The sequence below is a fragment of the Podarcis filfolensis genome (genome assembly GCF_964270895.1).
Source record: "Podarcis filfolensis genome assembly, chromosome: 12".
In the NCBI taxonomy this organism is placed as follows: Eukaryota; Metazoa; Chordata; class Lepidosauria; order Squamata; family Lacertidae; genus Podarcis; species Podarcis filfolensis.
In genome coordinates, this window is record NC_139614.1 from 41,695,592 (window position 1) to 41,707,665 (window position 12,074).

General features: G+C 43.2%; 2 long non-coding RNA genes across 2 annotated transcripts in view; both read right to left on the minus strand.

The window, feature by feature from the left end:
- Window positions 1-12,074, minus strand: part of LOC310746367 — a 345,446-nt gene that overhangs the window by 59,792 nt on the left and 273,580 nt on the right. The gene's annotated exons all lie outside the window — the stretch shown is intronic.
- LOC310745297 lies at window positions 921-4,298 on the minus strand. Its single transcript, XR_014540072.1, has 3 exons — window positions 4,094-4,298; window positions 1,553-1,575; window positions 921-1,359 (listed from the first exon to the last, which is right to left on the minus strand). It is a non-coding gene; the product is annotated as an uncharacterized lncRNA (long non-coding RNA).

Here is a 12,074-nt window from a genome sequence, read left to right on the forward strand (position 1 = left end):
CCTCCAATGATACAACTTTCACAGAGAAAACAATTTCCCATTTTATGTTTTGGCTTACTGAACTTGGCAGCAAGGGGATTCTTCTCTTATTACCATATTTATTGATTTCTGCAATGTGCGGGTTTTATTCCAGACCTTTACATAATTAGAAGCTGCAGGCCTGTGGGGAGTTCTGCTCATGAGAGCCATGTTTAGACTGAGATACTGCCTGAGCAGAAACCACCGGCCGCTATAAATCAGCATGAATGCCTCTTTTTTAAAAACAAGAGTAGATTTTTTTATTATTGTAATGCAGGACTCATTCAACAGCTTTAGCAGACCTTGTTGTGTATAGATAGGTAGCCGTGTTGGTCTGCCATAGTCAAAACAAAAAAAAAAAAAATTTCCTTCCAGTAGCACCTTAAAGACCAACTAAGTTAGTTCTTGGTATGAGCTTTCGTGTGCATGCACACTTCTTCAGATACAGGTATCTGAAGAAGTGTGCATGCACACGAAAGCTCATACCAAGAACTAACTTAGTTGGTCTTTAAGGTGCTACTGGAAGGAATTTTTTTTTTTGTTTTGACTTGTTGTGTATGTTTGCATAGTGTTTATTTTGAATGTACTGATATCCTCATTCAGAATTTGGTCTACTTTGACTCTTGGTCATCCGAATAGTCTTAATGTCAAAATAGGGGGTTTGCAAAGTATGAAAAACAGTTACACAATGGAGAGGAAATCTTCTCTTTCAGGTAGAGTTACTTAAGTAACAGGACCTTAAAACTGACTTGGTGGCTAATGGACAAGCCAGTGCAGATCCTTCAGCACTGGCCTGATAAGTGCTTGGTACCAGCTGTGGCTTCCAGACCAAACATAGAGGAAACCCTACGTAGAGCACACTATAGCAGTCTAAAAGTGAGGCTACCAGTGCTTGAGTCACGGTGGCCAAGCTATCCTTGCCCAGGAAAAGGGCACAGTCGATGCACCAACCAAAACTGTTAATATTATTGTTATTATTATTTTTTATTAAACATATGTACTGCCTACTTGTCAAAGTGGCTTCTGAAAGGTTGACAAGTGTAAAACTGGTTTTTAAAAAAACATGATTAAATATGCAATAAAGACAACAAACACCCACAATTAAAATGTACAATGAAACAAACCCATTAAAAGAGCACCCTCATTAAAACAGTTGAATCAGTGACTAAAACAATACAAGAGGTTCAGGTCAGGAGATCAGGGGAATGCTTGTCAGAACAGATATCTCTTCAAGACCTGGTAGATAGCCACACTTTTCCCTGGAGACCACCTGGGTCTCTGTGGGGCCAGTTGCAAATACTTCCACTCCAGTGGAATTTTGAGGACGCTGTCATCTGGGACCTGCATGTCCTTTTTTTTTAAAATAAATTTTTATTGATTTTCCAACATATAATATAACACAATACAACTAACAACTAACAACACATAAACAAACAAACATATAAACACGTATAATTTCTTAACCTCTTTTTCTTAAACCTTATTTCAACGACTTCCCCATACCTCCCTTTTCTGCATCCCTTTTTTTTGGGACCTGCATGTCCATGTTTCAAGGTGCTGAAAGGCAAAAGTAATGCAAGATATGTTTTCCAGAGGGCTAGGTGCATTAGTCTTTAGCAGCATTTCACTCTTATGACACTGTATTTTTCAACAAACAAACTTTAAAGGCTTCTAAAATTTCCAAATTAGAATCCAACTCTTGGATAAATTCTATCAGTCTGAACATGAATAGAAACAAGGGTTTCTGGTCCCACCACAGGTGTTCATTAACACAGCAGGTTGGGAATAATTGCCTTATCACCAATTACTCCTGAAAGGTCACTGTTCTTACTTTGAATATGTTTAACCTTTAATTGATATGTATTTGAAAAGCTGAGAATGACTGTGGATGGAGTGGACTCTAGTCTACAAAAGTTTATTTGTCTTTAAGGTGCTACAAGTTTTGCCTTGGTTGCTGCTGGAGCAAAAGAGGCCGTGATCCTTGATTCAGACGTAACACTGAGCCAGGGATTGTGGTTTGTTTCTCCCAGGCACGAGTAGGAAGAAACAAAACCAGCCCATTAACTTCATAATGACATGCTCATGTTTTGATCCCAGGAAAAAGTTGTTAAGGTTCTGATCTGCCGATTTCCCAGATCATGGCAATTGCAACTTAGGGCAGATCCCACTTTTGTTCCATAGTTTTAAGAATTTCTTCTGAGGTTTTGGGGGGAAAGCTGCTTTGTTTCCCTCAGATCAGATGCTTTGCTGAGAATAAGCTCCCTGTAGCTTCCTACATGATGACCATATAACAGCAGTTCTATAATGTGTACCGTATTTTTCACCCTATAGGGTGCACCGCCCCATAGGACGGACCTAGTTTTTTTTTTGGGGGGGGGAAATAAAGAAAAAAAATTATTTCCCCCCCAGGCGCGGGGCTGGCGCGGGGGAAGCCCGAGCTTCCCCCAATCCCAGCCCCGAGAACAGCCTGCTATCTGCAAGCCTAGGGAGGCCAGCGGTAAGTCGCGCTGGTCTCCCCAGGCTTCGGAATGCAGGCATCTCTGTGCAGCCATTGGGAGGCGGGCGCGACTTCGCGCCCCGCTCCGGATGGCTGCGCAGAGCTGCGCTCCCCCCGGGACTGCAGGCAGCTCTGCGCAGCCATCGGGAGGCGGGCGCGAAGTGGCGCCGGTCTACCGAGGGTTGCGCAGAGCTTCCTGAAGCCTGGAGAGCGAGAGGGGTCGGTGCGCACCGACCCCTCTCGCTCTCCAGGCTTCAGCGAAAGCCTGCATTTGCCCCATAGGACGCACACACATTTCCCCTTCATTTTTGGAGGGGAAAAAGTGCGTCGTATAGGGCGAAAAATACGGTAACTATTACAAGTGTGTATAAAATAACAGAAATTCTGAGTAGTCAACCTTGAATGCTTTAATTAAGATCTAAGAGGTTGTTTGCAGGGTTTCTCAAGGTCCTTCCCTGACTGAAGTGCTTTGCACTCATTCTCTCCCCTTTCCCCTCCCCATTCTCTGTATGCCTGAAGCTTCGTATTCATGGAATCATAGTATTCAAAGCTGTTCAGTTGCTGCCGTATCCCTGACAATTATTTCCAAGTCCTCCCTTGAACCTTGTTGATTAAAGAGCTTTTCTGAACATTTCCCTTGCAATCATTAGTTGGTAAGTTAGCAATAGTATCATCACTGTTGCTCTTCCACAAGATAAAATTAATTTGAAGCAATATGAGACATAAAGGGAGATACAGCTTGCTGTTGTCATTGCAATAACCTTAGTCATTGCTAGATATGTTTTCATTTATTTCTAGACTCTTATATACTGGCTTTCTTTTTTAAATGGAAAGTTAAAGGCAATTCAGAACCATTTCAATAAGTACAACTGAAAAATCTTCAGCAAGTGGGAAAATGTTCCACAGAGTATGGCGTCAACAGTGTGTTAAAAGTGCATGTAAAAAACCACAAGCCCTAGCAAAACATTCTTCCAGCATGTTCTGGGCAGGGTGGGTTTTTTTTTCAGTTTTTCTCCAAGAGACCTTCCTTGCTACTACCTGAAATCCACACCACCCAAACTCCTTCATTCTTGAAGGTCTCTCTAGTTTGTCCTTTCCCTTCTATTTAGGTCATGGGTAGGCAAACTAAGTCCTGGGGGGCTGGATGTGGCCCAATCGCCTTCTAAATCCAGTCCGCGGACAATACGGGAATCAGTGTGTTTTTACATGAGTAGAATGTGTCCTTTTATTTAAAATGCATCTCTGAATTATTTGTGGGGCATAGGAATTTGTTCACCCCCCCCAAATATAGTCCGCCCCCCCCCCCAAGGTCTGAGGGACAGTGGACTGGCTCCCTGCTGAAAAAGTTTGCTGACCCCTGATTTAGGTGTACACTTTTGGCCATAGTAGAGGCATAGGCTAATGCTGCACATCTGTGCGCGTAGTAGAGACATTAGACTAATGCTGCATATCTATGCATACATCCATGTGCATACATGCATGCAGTCACACAAACTGCTTTATGGGTAGCAAGCACAGTGCAATCCCATGGCACAGAGGGAGAGAGAGTGAGTGCCAGAAGGAGGAAGTGAAGGTAACCTTGTTTTGAACTATGGAGTGTGAGACCCTTGGCGGCAGTTATCCTGGGCACTTGTTGTCCTTGAACATAGGTGGCTGCAGTCCAGACTCAGGAGGTCTCTGGCATCTTGGTTCTGGAGTTCTCAGACATCTTGGGCTTGGGGGACTTGGGTTCAGCAAGTCCTGCTGAGTCTGTGCTCAGGTCCAGAGTCATGACAAATGGGAGCAGAATCACGGTCTGCAGATGGCCATTCTGTTATAATCCATTGTGTCTTTTCAATAATATCTGCAAATGGATTAGGTTGAAGAATGAGCTGGGCAGTAAGTCATATACAGTGTAATATACTTTTTGGAAATGAGGACTGTGTATTGTGTTACACCAAACTCAATACCTGCTGCTTTTGTAATCTGTTTGGCTTTGGTGTGATGCTGGGACATAGATGTGATACATTTCAGATTAATTTTTTTGCCTGCAAGTAAAGATGTATGAGTTTCTTACAGTTGCACACATCATCATAGGCAGCTGATGATCTTATGACTGCCTATTTGTTCTTGGACAAGATTGAACTTTTGGCTATTTTAGTTCATCAGACTTTTTTTGGCGGGGGGGGGGGGCGGTAATTGTTTATCGCCCCCTGCAGTTTCTACATTTTTTGACATTTACTGCCATATTTTTGAACATGATACTCAACGCTCCTGAATGGGGTAACTGTGCCTCTGAAGGACCAGGTGCGCAGCCTGGGAGTCATTTTAGACTCACAGGTGTCCATGGAGGCGCAGATCAATTCTGTTTCCAGGACAGCTGTCTACCAGCTCCATCTGGTATGCAGACTGAGACCCTACCTGCCCGTGGACTGTCTTGCCGGAGTGGTGCATGCTCTTGTTATCTCCCGCTTGGGCTACAGTGGTAACTCTGGTTACATACGCTTCAGGTTACAGACTCCGCTAACCCAGAAATAGTACCTCGGGTTAAGAACTTTGCTTCAGGATGAGAACAGAAATCGTTTATAAATACATAATATGACCAGTTGATGCAGCACAGTAGCTAAGAGATTGAGCTACAACTCAGAAGGCCCTGGTTCAAATTTTGTCTCTGCCTCTGCCATCGACTCACACTTTCTGTAAGCTTCAGTCCCTCCTCTCTGTAATTTGGGGGGGGGGCGGGTCATAATTCTGACTTCCTTACAGTGTTATTGTTAGGATTAAAACTAAACCAGAGGTAGCCATCATTGTGCTCTCCATATGATTAGGAACTCCCATCATTCCCAACTGGCAGGCCCAGTGGTCAAAGATGATGGAAGCTATAGTCCAAACATCTGGATGACACCACCTTGGTTACCCCTAAACATGATAATTCATGTGCTATGAAAGCGCTGTGCAAATGCTAGGTGAACTAGTCTTTGGGCTTTTTCGGTAGTCTTCTGTGTTTTATGCTGATAACCTTGTAAACTGCCTGCAGAGTTTGAGAGAGCTAAATCTCTGCTCTTATCTCTTGATTGCTCCGCTTTCCAGCTTTCAATATCCGCTTTTGGCCTTGCACGTAGAGTGTTGCTTTAGTTTTCAAATATTGTGATCAACTTGTTCTGCTTTTGCATTGTGCCATAAAATATGTGGGTGTATGTCTACAGAGGAAGAGAGATCGGCTTTTGTGATATTATTAGCTCGCAATTCTGTGGAGTGGTCTTAAGATTATTATTGTTTTTGGTCCTCACTAGTTTGTTAAAGAATGTCTGAAGTCTCATGAATTTGTGACAGTTGGTGAGTGGTGTTTGACGTAAGAAAGCCAATTGAGTGGGACAGCTTAGGGACATCAGTGGCATTTGTGATTTGATGTAAGTGATGTGTTATTTCTTTTTTAAAAATAATCCTTTGAGAGAGGACTCTTTTATCTCTTTAAGTATAGCCAAAGGTGGTAGTGGTGGCTCTGTCACTAAGGATAAACAGAATTTATGGCTTCATGGTGTCAGTCCATATATTTGGCTGCTTGATGAGTCCATCCAGTGGTTGCTTGATTCTTGTGGGGAAATGATGATGTAGTTAAAGAACAATTCATAGGATTAAATTACAGTAATATTAAACATCAATATAAATAGAAATTATACTGCGTAAAAAAATTGCTTCAGTGCATAAGAACGTCCCAAAATCTTAAGTGTTCAAAAATGCCGGGAGTGGGGTGGGGGTGGGAGCGAGGCCAAAATTTGACAAAATTTGACAAAATTCCACTGCCTTATCAAAGCTGGCCAGGTGAGACGCCCGGCTTTGGGAAGAAGGTGCAAGGCTTTGGCAAGGTCCTAGAGCACTCCCACCTCCTTCCCAAAGTAGGGAAAGCGCTAGTACCTTGCCAGAGCCCTCACACCTCCTTCCCAAAGTTCAGCACCTTGCTTACCTGGCTGTGGGGGGCTTCAAATGTTGCAGAGGGTCACATGTGGCCCATGGGCTGCATGTTAGGCCCCCATGATCTAGGGGCTTGTTCTGGTCACAGCCAAACCATGCCCAGGTAATTTGGCTTGTTTTCCCACTTGAGCTACCTGAAAAAAATATTGACAGTGAACATTCAGGGAACTTACCAAAACAATGTATTTTCTTTGCATGGTGGAAGAGGTCTGTTGTTGTTGTTGTTGCTGTTGTTAAGTAATGTTATGTTGACTTGCGAATTGCAAGGTTTAGCAGAAACCTTGTCTTAGCAGAGCAGAGGGATTTCTCAAACAGCAAGGGAGTATATGCTTTTTGTACTCCCGCAGACTTTGTGTGTGGTATTCCAAATACTACTATGTTGTTGAAAGGCCCCTTGTGATGTTTGTTCTTTAGAACAGTATTAGAACATGTTTGTCTGCAACACAACAGCAATAAAACCTTTCTAAAAATAAGGCCCCTACAGACCCTGATTTCTGGCTCGTAAAATGAGAGCAGTAAGCTGAATTGTTAGCAACTGCGTGACACCTGTATTCCAGTTCCTGAGCCCCTGAAAGTGATTAGGTGATATTTTCAATAATTTGATGCTGCTTGGCTCGCAGGAGGATATATTAGGGCAGTGCCACAGAATTAAATGAAGAAGATTAGAAGCCGGCTTTCATTCGCAGTCATGCCACACATGTTCTTTTATTCTCAACAGCCTTTCATGGAAGGAAAATGGAAGCATTATGACAGGCAATGCTCAGCTTGGTTCCGGTATTTGCTCACTTCGTATTTGTTGATGATTACAGGAAGAACAGGTTGGATGCCAGGCGCTGGGTAGCTGCTGAGAACCACACCCCATCAGGAGGCCCATTGCCAACATCTGAAGACTCTTGGCTTCCATGCTTGTCCATCTTCCCCCTCTAAGCATGCGAGCAGAGGCAAGAGTGAGGAGAAAGAGCAGTGATGCTCTGCAAGCATTGTGTTCTTCCTCTGAGCATTGTGTGGAATGGGTCCAGAGGGAGACCTGAGCAATAGTGACAATAGCAAGGGGGAAATGGGTCTACTCAGCACATCTTGCTGAATGGTCCCTCAGAACTTTGACCTGGTCCTGGGAAGATCATTCAGTGATCTTCATAGCAGAGGGTAGATTAGGATCTTCTCTGTATGACTTGCAGTAGATCAGCAAAGCCTGACTCGCAGTTGTTTGACGATTTTTGTTTTTTTAGCACTTACTGAAGACCTCCCTCTTCCCAAAAGCCTTTTAAGTAGAGGTCTTTTTCAGTCTGTCTCTGTATTAGAATTTTTAAAAAAATGTTTCACTTCTTTTATTGCTTGTATGTTTGCTGCCTCTTTAGGGAGGAGGGACGGGATATGAATTTAATAAATACTGTAAATAAAAGACGGGAGTGGATTTTTGAGTGACAGGACTGTGAGCTCAGTGTGGGTCCTAGAAACAAATTCCTGGGCTTGGCATGTGCTCAGAGGCATTCTAGTCCTTAATTCTAAGAGGCTGTTTCTCGTGGCTGCAGCTGATGTATCTCAGGGTTTGGGTAAAAGTCAAGGCAGATCAGGAAGTCTGGAGTTTCCGACCCCTGCTTAGTATGTAATAGCAACGAACTCTATTGTATTCAGTCTTTGCAAATTTATTCTGCAGTGAAACTTAAAAACAACAGCCTGGTCCTTTGCTTTACCTTCCTTGTGTGACAAATGGAACAGATGATGTTATCATATCAATTCTGTGAAGCTTAATCTGATTCCGGTCACACATGCTGACTACAGTAAGTTATTATTTATATTTTGGAAACAGAATCGCCTCTGAAAATCTCCCCCAGAATATGAAAGGAGACCATGCAGAAACAAAGGCAGTAGGTTTTAGCTGAATTGGAAACAGGATAAATAAGGAGTACTGTCTGATTGTATGTATTTCTCCTTCTGTCTTTCTCTTTCACCTACAATAGTGCTGCTTCTCTATACCATATTTTATATAGCAGCAGAATTGGTGTTTTGCAATGATCTGTCATTATAGACCCCTTGTCGTTCAGTGTGGGCAAGAATTACTAATTCACCTTGGCCTGTGCTCCCAGTGCCTTCCTGGAAACCAACTGAAACAAACAAACAAATCCCCAAATGCAAATCTAAGGTCTTGTTTTTCCAACACGTGGAAAGCATTGCAAGTTGGTTGCAGAAGAGTGAGTGCTCTTCAGTAGTGCACTGATATTAATAGATAAAAAGGCTCATTTTGTCCTAGGAAATGAAAGCAGGCTCCTTTCTGAGAGAAGCTTTATTATTTAAGACTGGCAGGTGCACAATCCAGCTTCCCTTGCTCATGTTCAGTAGCACCTTCCCCAACACCAGCCTACCTGTGGAGAAAAATAATTGCAATGCATATCTGGCATGGTTAGCAAACTTCTCAGTGTAAGTGCAGCATAGAGATTGAATGTGGCTCAGTCCATCTCAACTTGCTTCTTTCTATGTGATCTGTGCTTGTGGCTGTGTAAGCTAATCACACGACAGAGCAGACATGCTGTTGGCCATTTACCACTGAGCTTTCATGTTTCTCCATGGATTACATGAGCTGTGTGCTGCCCTCCCGCAGTTATGGTTGAGGGGAATAGCATGACAACAGGGTACCAGATTTTTCTCCACCCTGCTAAAATAGCCTGAACGTCCAGTTTTTGTCTGTGTTTCTCCAAAGCTCATGGCTCTCACTAGGACAGGCAAGAGGCTTTTGAGAATCAGCAGCAATTCTCTGGAGCAAATAGACAGGAAGCTCCATCTTAAATATTAACATTGCCACATCCTGTTTTGTCAATCAACAAATAGCAAGGAATAGTTTCCAAGGTGTGAGGGTCCGGGCAACAGGTTGTAGGAATAAAATGAGTCTCGTTGGAATGGTGGCTGGGGGAGCACAGAAAGATGAAACACCATAACATTGTAGAGTTGGAAGGAGGGAACACAAGGGCCATCCCTCTGCAACCCCCTGCAATGCAGGAATCTCAGCTAAAGCATCCATCACAGATGTCCATCCAACCTCCTCCGAGGAAGGAGCTACACCTTCATCAGCACAACCGGACGCCTCCATCTGTCCCATCTGCAACAAAACACGTCTCTCCTATATTGGTCTCTGCAGGTGCTGTAACTCTCCCGTGGTTTGACTTCACCCCTGAAGGCACACTCTTCTGTTACCTCCCGAGCAGATGGATGCCAAGCAGTTGTTACAGTCAAAAGCAGGGCCAGAAGTGAAAATCAGTCCTGGCACTCTGGGACTGGCTGGCAGAAACCACAGACATTACAGGAGCGAAGGCCCTGTTGACAAGCAAGCCCTTTTTTGTTGAGTAGCTGTTGTGGATATGTGGATAGCCCCACCCCGGCTCCCCCCTTTGCTCGTCACATTGGTACCCCAGGTTGGTCTCTGGCTGCTCCTTCAGCGACGCAGTGGCAGATTGCTGACCTAGCCTCACACTTTGCCTGCACAAATCTCAGACCCTCCCAGCAGGGTAGTAGAGCAACTAGAGTCCCAGATAGATCTGAGTGTGAATGTTGGGTGGGTTCCAAGTTTTTGGCATCAGCTGAAGACCTTATTCACCCTGACTTCTGCTGGATCTTAGTGCTGAGCTTGTTGGTTCTTAATTAACTCTGGCTATAAAATGATTGGTTGCTTTTCCTGTTTTTTATGATTTTTGGGGTGTGTGTGTGTGTGTATAATATGTTATATTCTTGACTTTTAACTGCAACCTGCTCTGGGGCTGCTTTGCAATGGAGAAATATTTTAGATGGATAAAATTCCGTGTGGATTTACATTACAGCATCCTGCTTTCACATTCAAGCCCAACAGAAACCCATTTTCAAGAAGAGTTTTCATGTCTCGCGAGTAAGCAAGAAAATGATTTTGGGGTGGGGCTGCAGTTTTTGTTGACGTATCAACACTGACTTTGATGATGAAATGTGCATGATTTATGACTGTTGATAAAACTGTCAAGTATTTTAGAACAGTTGCGGCAGCTTGAAGCTAAATCACTTTCATTTTTGGACAGTCATTTAAAGATCAGAGGCTATGAGTTTTATGTCTGCGTTGGTATACGTGCTTTTGTGTGAGTTGCCTTTTTGACATCCAATCATAAAAAATAATAATGATTTTTGTTTGTTTGTTGATGTGATCTTTCTGTACATAGAGCTGACTAATCATAGAACAGCTATGAGCATTCATTAAATCTGGTCCAGTAAAGCAGAACTTTCTGGCCAGTTTTCTGCTGACAGCTACTCATTTTAGTGCCACATGTCTCATTCTTTGAGCATGTGTTCATGTTTTGCGTGATTTTGAGCACCATAATTGCTAAATGACATCACCCTGTTTAGAGGCAGGATACCTTTGAATATCAGATGGCTGAGACCAACAATAGAAGATGGCTGTTATTTTCATTCCTTGTTTGTGGATTTACTAGACGTATCTAGTAAGTACCTAGTAAACAATTGAGGACCAGGTTACCAGAAGCAGCAACTGCCTGTCTATAGACCTGCAAGATGACTTACATCATCTGAAGAAATTTTACTCATGGCACCACAGACTATCAGAAGGCTGGGATCCAGAAAAGGACATTTTCTCCCATTGCCCCTTAATTTCGTAATTCTCTTCCTTCTGCTATGCATGAAGCATCATCCACCTGTTGCTTCAGACACCTTGTGAAGACTTCTGTTTTTTGTGACATGGATTTTACTGGCCCATAAGGTTTATATTTTTATGCTACTGTTCCAGAGGTTTTTGATTACTGCCTAGAGATTTTTTCAATAATGGACAGTTAAGAAATACTTTCTAATCAATCATTCAATCAAAACAAACAATCAAACAATCTGGCCAGTGTTGGAAACTGGATGTTGATCTGCCACAGCTTTATTGGTATAATCCAGCACAGCTCTACTTTTGTGGTGTGTGTACAGTATGTGGGATAGGGTATGAGGGTCTAAAGGTGAGGGGGAAAGCTACTAAGGGAAGTTTGACTTTTTCAGCCCACCCAAGCCCTTTGACTGGGCAACAGTTGGAGTGCCAGTATCCCCTCTCCTAGTTTATGCAACTTGGTTAGCTGTGGGCCACTTCTCTTTGGTTTACAAATGTGTGAGGTATTGCACATTACTTATTTACTCAGAGGACAGTAACTCCCAAGTAAGTCTCATGAAGAGTGGAGGCTCACTATGATGGACTTCAAGAGCCTAATACACCAGTTGTTCTGACACAGTTCACAGTACGTGTGTGCGCCTATTATTGTGTGCGGCTAATGGAAATACTTCAGATGGTAGAAGGTGGGTTTTCAGGACAAAATTCTTTTATGCTTGGCAATGATTTAAGGACCTGAAAAGAAGGAAGTCAGTGAAGTCACACCATCATCTTGGATGTACACTGTGTTTGGAGACATGTTGTTGATGCTGCTCACCTTTGCCTGTATCTATACCAATGAAACAATTGTTGCTGAGCTACAACCCCCATTATCCTTGACCATGCTAATGGGCTGATGGAATTGGAGTCTGCAGGTTTCCATCCCTGCTAGTATGTGGGGTCTTGGAGCTTGCAAACAATAAAACAGATGGTGTAAGAACCAGCAGACAATGGGGG